General features: G+C 33.0%; 1 long non-coding RNA gene across 2 annotated transcripts; it reads right to left on the reverse strand.

The window, feature by feature from the left end:
- Positions 1–3,494: 3,494 nt before the first annotated feature.
- LOC148623212 (uncharacterized) lies at positions 3,495–7,023 on the reverse strand. 2 transcript variants are annotated; one of them, XR_015920804.1, is made up of 3 exons: positions 6,844–7,023; positions 4,844–4,971; positions 3,495–4,642 (listed from the first exon to the last, which is right to left on the reverse strand). It is a non-coding gene; the product is annotated as an uncharacterized LOC148623212 (long non-coding RNA). The 2 variants fall into 2 exon arrangements; XR_015920803.1 differs by lacking the exon at positions 6,844–7,023 and adding an exon at positions 6,342–6,624.
- Positions 7,024–7,941: the final 918 nt, after the last annotated feature.

Below are 7,941 nucleotides of genomic sequence, written 5' to 3' on the forward strand. Positions count from 1 at the left end.
CCTGGATTGCATTCTTTTGATTACCGCTATAACCTTGGTTCCCTTGATTACTCATACACAAAATAATTGAGACAATTATGTACAAAGACAAATTACATTATTCATTTGTTTAAACAACACTCTCATAAAGCTATGTATGATGCATTGATACATTCTGTACTTAACAAAAATGAATGCCATTAGAATTAATTTAACTTTGTATTAATAATTGAGATTAAATTTCAGTAAAATCACTTTAAAAAAAATGTTTTTTCTACAGCGGAAATGCAACCGCACTCGGGTTATCAAAAGTTCAATAAATTGTGATTAAAGTATCAAGCATGTCGTTTAAACGCTTACCCGATGAACTGAAAAAAAGCTGCCAAGGTAAACGGCAATGGCTAAGCATGATATCATTAAAAACTGATATTAAATGTAGTGAAGATCGGTTGTTTTGAAAATATATTTCCTACAGCGGAAATACTCTTACCAAATTCTATTTAGATATCAATCCTTGGTTGTGAAATACTCAGTTTCTTCTAAAATAATAAGTAATGATTTTTTTTTGTGTAAATTGTTCTTTGTACTGATATAACCGCTGATTTACCGATTATGACACAGTAGCGTGCAAATGCTATTTCATCATCAATGGAATATTCACGCCGCAATGGAAGAGAGAGGTTTGGCGCTCTTTATCCATCATTTCGTTTGAAATGCCTGTACCAGGTCAGGACCATTGTGGTACCAGCTGCTCCAGTGGTGTAATATCTACTTTGCCAGATTTATTTTGGACTCGGCTTGATTATGGATCTGAATAGTGTTCGGTTATTTGTTGTTAACCTCACCTATCTAATAACTCTTTTTACTGGAAAACACGGTACTATACTGAGTGTTAAAATAATATATTGAAAGATAACTACTATTCACCTTCCCATATAAAACTAATGCAGATCACCAAAATATTCCAATAAAAGCCATATACATGACACTAAACGATAAAAATATTTTTTACCGTTGATAAGCAAAACTTATATATGATACAGGATAAATAGTAAGCGAAATAAGGTGAGAAAGAGTAATCAAGGGAACCAAGGTTATAGCGGTAATCAAAAGAATGTAATCCAGGGACAAAGACCAGACATGGAAAACAGACATACACAACAAAGAACATAAAGTAACTAAAATCATACATACAAAGTAACAAAAGTAAATGAGCAACTCGGACTCCACTAAAAACTGGGAGCATGAACCAGGTGCACCGGTAGGGTAAGCGTCCTCTGCTTTCTAGAAACACCCACAGAGTTGCTCATAAAAAGTCAAGAAAAAATAGAAAAAATACAAGAAAATATTTCAAAATACAGGAATAAGGCCATAAACATAAGCAAAATAATAATAATAATAATTATATTACTGTGTAGAAGTATTTGTAAGCATTATATCTTAGTTAGAACACTTATCTCCTGGATAACTCGACAACTATTAAGATAAAGACGTATTTCTGACTAATTATTTGCATGTATCTATGTTATTTCTGAGATATCTATCGTGCATGCACCGAATATGGTTAATAACGGAAACAAGAAAGGCCTCTTGCGAAGGTTGTTTGTTCTTTTGAGTACATTTAACGACGCCCCGTGTTAATGGAATTAATTCAATAATTCTCTTCGTTTCTCTTTTTTGCTTTTGTTTGTTATTATTTAATAATGATTTATTTTTTGATATATATTTTTATACTCCAAATTCGATTATTTTATTCCCGGACGTTTCCTTCTTGATCACATCGGTATTAACACTTTTGTGTGCAAAATGTATGCTCAAAAATTGTGTTCCCAGTACGTAAGATCTAAATTAACTACAAATAGAATTCAAGTAATCTCGAAAAAATGAACACAAAATATGTGAACTGAGATAAATGTAAAAAACAAAACAAAACAAAAAACAAAGAAAACCCCCCAAAAAACAACAACAATGTGAAAGTCTGGTTTTAGTAAAGTCCTGGTTTCTCCATTAAAATTATATCTTTGTACGTGCAATACAATTATTTCAAATTCCTTGTTTTTTATTGATTTTTTTTGTTTTGCCGTTATCCCTGAATAGTTTTCTTTCTTTATTACCGTTCCAATCCTGCTTCCCTTGATTAACCCCCACCGAACTTAGAAATGACCAGGTTGTCCTACTTAATATGTCTATAGAGTAAATATTAATCACGTACCTTAAAACGACTAGGACTTTTTTGGCTTTCCGATACTTTAAAATGAACAAAAAAACATAGTATTGTGATATTTGAATCAGTTGTATAGGTATCATAAAAGGAATTCCGATTTCGCTATATGCTTTATAATACAACATATATAACCTGGGCTATTTTTACCTTTTTTTGATATCATAGTTATTTTCTTTCTCATCATTTTATTATTATCTATCATGTAGATACTTTATTGGGTGATTAAAAAATCTGTTGAAATATAGCTACACCTTAACATTAAGAAATATTGCAGATTTTGAAAATTTTCCAATAAAAGTCACAAATAAGACAATTAACGATTAGAAATATATTACCGTTGAAAAGCAAAATTCCTATATGATAAGATGATAAATAAGTGAGCCTCACATATTATTGATGATTGATAAGTAAGCTTATGTGGTAGGAAATTTATAAATATGATAAAACATTTAATATATAAGATTATTAACAAAACCAAGAGTACCAAAAGTACCGTTCAGAAGTATGACTTCTACATGAACGATAATAAAAAAAATGATAGTAATTTTGATATTGGAAATATGGTAAAATAGTCCATTATGTAGAAATTGTATGGCAAAGCTTAAATGAACATCAGAATGACTATTGTTGCTATTGTTATACCCATACAACTGATTCTATGGTTTTTGATGATCATTTTAAAGTATCCAAAGCAAAACAGTCGTTTTAGATACATGATTAGTACATAATTAATAAACATCTTCATCAAGTTGGAGAGGGAATCAGGGGAACCAGGATGCAAACTATAAACGAAACAAAAGACCGTAGAAAAAGATAATGACAAGACAAAGAAAATATACACACAACAATGAATATGGAATACCTCAAATTAAATGATCATAGAAAACAATAGTAAATGAGAAACCTGTACTCAGCTAAAAACTTGAGTTGCACATTCGCGTTTGTTTTTGTACATTTATCTTGGTTCGTTGTATTCCTTCATTTCGAGTTTGTTTTTTTACCCTACTTTAAGTTTAATTTGATATTACATACTGTGAACGTGTTATTTGAAGTATACAATTTACACACAAACGTTAGATTACCGACGTATAAAAGTAGGAATATTGATGAACAAAAAATTGGAAAATCAAGAAAGTAACAAAGGAAAAAAAATATAATTAAACAAAATACAAAATATTAATCAATAACAATAAAACAATAATAATAATAAAACAAACAAACAAAAAAAAAAACAAAAAAAACAAAAAACAAAAAAAAAAAAAAAAACAAAAAAAACACAAAACGACAAAAAATGAATTCCACTAAAACAAGACGTGACATCATGTAGTCCAGAGGAGTGAGAAAATTGCAAAAAACCTATCGAGTTTCATGTTTTAAATCATGTTGGTGAGGAAAGAAGAACATGTACGATAAATATTTTAGAACTAATATCTTAATCGTTGTCGAGTTATTCCGGAAATAAATGTTTTAAATAAGATATTATGCCTACAAATTTGTAACACTTTGTTTGCGCGATATTTTAAGAAACGAAAAGGTAACAGATATGAACTCTATTACATTAGCAATAACATGTATATATATATTGTAAGACCAAATTGGAATCGCAAATTTACAACCTCACATCAATTCTAGAGTTGGGATGTAGTTTAGACTTGATTATATATATGTATGCATCCATGTATAAACATACTATGTTGGTCCTCGCCGGGCATGCTTTGTATCTACATTGTAATGTACTAGCAAGTAAGATGGTAGAGTTGCCTCACCCCATTAGACTTCTTTTATGTATTACATACTTCGTGTGGCTGTATTTGTATACTGTTACAGATACTCTATTGTCCTACTCGATTCCTTCTGAGGTTGTTCTATTCAGTTACATCATGTGCTAATGTTCGCACTCTAGATTTACTCATGAGGAAGTATCACTCGGTTAACGAAAGCTATTTTCATATATGTGGGAGAGGAGAAGGGGTTCGAATCCCGCTGAGGGAGCGACCAAATTTGCATCCCAAATTTGCAACCTCACATCGATTGGGGTGCAGTGCCCTAGACCACTCGGCCAGCTAGGCTATATTAAAAAATGGCCGGGTCATTCCTCCTCGTAGGATTAATCTAGGGCTATTAATCGAGTATATCTGACAGCACCACCCTAGACCAACCTATATATATTGATGTCTTTACAAGTATAGTTTATAAAATCAGTTTACCAAACCATGTATGTCTGTTAGCACGCACTGGAGTTTTTTTTGCCAATATAGCATATACACTTTTCAATCAGTGTACCGAAACAGTTTTTTGACAATACTGTTCTTCCCTGAACTTTATACTTAGATTTGTTTACAAATATAGTCTTTAAACTGTCCAGTCGTTATACCAAACCCTGTATATCTGTCAGCATCGGTCTACTACCCTATATGCATACATTCGATAGCAAAATACCTACAATTATCAAAGCAGTAAACCAAACATTACATATCTGTCAGGACAGCTCCTCCCTAACCTATCTACCTTTATATCATTACAGGTATAGAAAACTTTCTTTAAATTTTTCAATAAGTATACCAAAGCAATGTACATTAAACAATAGCGTTCTTCATTAAACTGTCTACTCAGATTTATTTGCAAATATAGTATACAAACCCTCAAAGCATTATACTGACAGCATCCTCCCAGCCTCCTAACCTATTTGCATTGATGTCTTTACAAGTAAAGTGTATAAAATCAGTTTACCGAACCACGTATGTCTGTCATCAACGGTCTCCACTACCCTATATACATAGATTTGACAGCAAATAAGTATATAAAATTATCAAAGCAGTTTACCAAACATTATATATATGTCAGCACCGCTCCTCAATAACCTATCTACGTTTATTTTTTTACAGGTATAGTAAATGAACTCAGTATAACAAATCATACAGATCAGGCAGTAACGGTTATTACCAGTCGATAGGCATGGCGTTTTTTTGCAAGTATAGTATATAACGTTTTCCATCAGTATACCAAACCATGCATATCTGTTAGCAATAGTTTTTACTAGCTTATAAACCTGTTGTTCTTCGCAAATATAGTATATAAATTTCCCATTCAGTTTACCAATACAATGTTAATCAGAAAACACCACTCTTCATTAAAGTATCTACTTAGGTGTGTTTACAAGAATAGTAAAGAAACTCTGAAATCATTATATTTCACCATGCATATCCGACAGCACCATTCAGACCAACATATAAATATCAATTTCATTACAAGTATAGTATTTAAAATCAGTTTACTAATCCATTTTTGTCGGTCAACACTTGTCTCCACTGACTTATATACATGGATGTATTGCCAGGATAGCATATAAACTTTTCAATCATTATACCAAAACAGTGTATATCAGACTACACCGTACTTCACTAAACTATCTATTTGGATTTGTTTACAAATATATGATTTAAACTTTCCTGTCAGTATACCAAGCTCTGTATATCTGTCAGCACATATCTCCGCTACCCTATATACAGAGATTCGTTAGCAATAAATATAAAAAATATACAAATATACAAAATATAAATAAACAAAAAAATTATGGCTGTCATTATGAACTCGTGATTTGTTCAACGTGTCATAGTTTTCCTGTCCTCTTCCATCTATCCTGGACTTGACTTTTTATGAGCCACTCGGCGGGTTTTTCTATAAAAGCAGAGGACGCCTACCCTACCGGTGCTCCTGGACCATGCTTCCAGTTTTTAGCGAAGTTCGAGGTGCTCATTTGCTTTTGTTACTTTGTATGTATGATTTTAGTTACTCTATGTTCTTTGTTGTGTATGTCTGTTTTTCATGTCTGGTCTTTGTCCCTGGATTACATTCTTTTGATTTCCGCTATAACCTTGGTTCCCTCAATTACTCCTTAGCAAATAAGTATATAAAAGTATCAAAGCCGTCAACCGAATCTTAAATATCTATCAGCACCGCTCCTCCCTAATATATCTTTACAGGTGTAGTAAATGACCTCAGTATAACAAACCATGTATATCAGCCAGTAACGGGTTTTACCAATCTATAAGCATGCAGTGTTTTGCAATAATAGTACATAAACTATCCAATCATTATGCCAAATGATGTATATCTGTCAGCATCGGTCTTCACTCACCTATACACATTTGTTTGCAAGTATAGTACATAAACGTTTCCATCAATATACCAAACCATGTATATCTCTTAGCAACAGTTTTTACTAGCCTATCAACATAAAGTATGGTATATAAACTGTTCATTAGTACACGATGTATGGTAGTACGGGACTGAGTTGTCACATTCTGAGACGTTTGTATAATATTGATTTGTTGTGACATGCATCATTAATTTAATCCTCTATCATACATAATAACATATAAAAATGAACTGTTCCGTACTACCATACATCATGTACTAAGTTACAGCCCTAGATTAATCCTACAAGGAGAAATGACCCGGCCAGCGAAAGCTATATTTTGATATAGCCTAGCAGGCCGAGTGGTCTAGGGCGCTGGACCTTGTGCACTTTGTTGCGCCACGGATGTCACAGCGGTACGAGTTCGGGTCCCGCGGAGAGAATGACCAAAAATGTGCATCGCAAATTTGACAGTTCTTACATCATTGGGAATTTTTCAGACCTTTCTATACGTTTATATATCTTCCCTGCATCAATATGATCCGATGGAGCAGTGTAGCAAATAGAGTCGTCACATTCTGAGACGTTGAATAATATTGATTTGTTGTGACATGCATCATTAATTTGATCCTCTATCCTACATATTAACATCTAAATGAACTGTCCCGTACCACCATACATCGTGTACTAAGTTACAACCCAAGATTAATCCTACGAGGAGGAATGACCCGGCCAGCGGAAGCTATATTTTTATATAGCCTAGCTGGCCGAGTGGTCTGGGGCGCTGGACTTTGTGCAGGCGATGTTGCCATAGATGTCACAGCAGTACGAGTTCGAGTCCCGCGAAGGAAACGACAAAAAATTTGCATCGCAAATTTGACAGTTCTAACATCGTTGGGAATTTTTCAGAATTATATATATATATATATATATATATAAATTAATACCTTTACAGTAGATAGAGTTGTTTGTGAGTATAGTATATAAACTCTCACATCAGTATACAAAAACAAGTATATTTTTCAGCATCACACTTCACTGTCCTATATATAAAGAGTTGTTTACAAGTGTAGTAGATAAACTTTCCAATTAGGAAAGCAAACAATAAATATCTGTTAGCATCGGTCTTCACTAACCTATCTATATAGATTTGTTTAAAATTATAGTGGATAAATTCAGTATACCTATCCATGTATATCTGTCAGCATCATTTTCAATTACCTGTCTACATAGATTTGTTTACAAGTATAGTATTTAGCTCCCCAATTAGTATGTAAAACCATGTTTTTTTCAAACACAATCAAAATTCAGAACTGTATATATCAAGCTTGACATTCGTGTTCATGTTTGCCCAATCTATTCATGGTTCGACCTCTGCGGGCGTATCCAGCTGTGCTCCATGAAGCATTTTATTATTTTTACTCATTGTTTGTTGTTTGTTGGGGTTTAACGTCCGAGCAGCAATATTTCAGCTATATTCAGACAATGAACATGAAATGGATGATAACATGAACATGAAATGATAAAAAAAGGATGGGTCACAAGGACAACAGGGTCGACAAATTTTGATTGCCACTAGAAAAAGGGGGGATGGGTAAGG

The sequence above is a fragment of the Perna viridis genome, chromosome 3 (genome assembly GCF_037379345.1).
Source record: "Perna viridis isolate PV_CMFRI_1.1 ecotype Kerala chromosome 3, ASM3737934v1, whole genome shotgun sequence".
Taxonomy (NCBI): domain Eukaryota; kingdom Metazoa; phylum Mollusca; class Bivalvia; order Mytilida; family Mytilidae; genus Perna; species Perna viridis.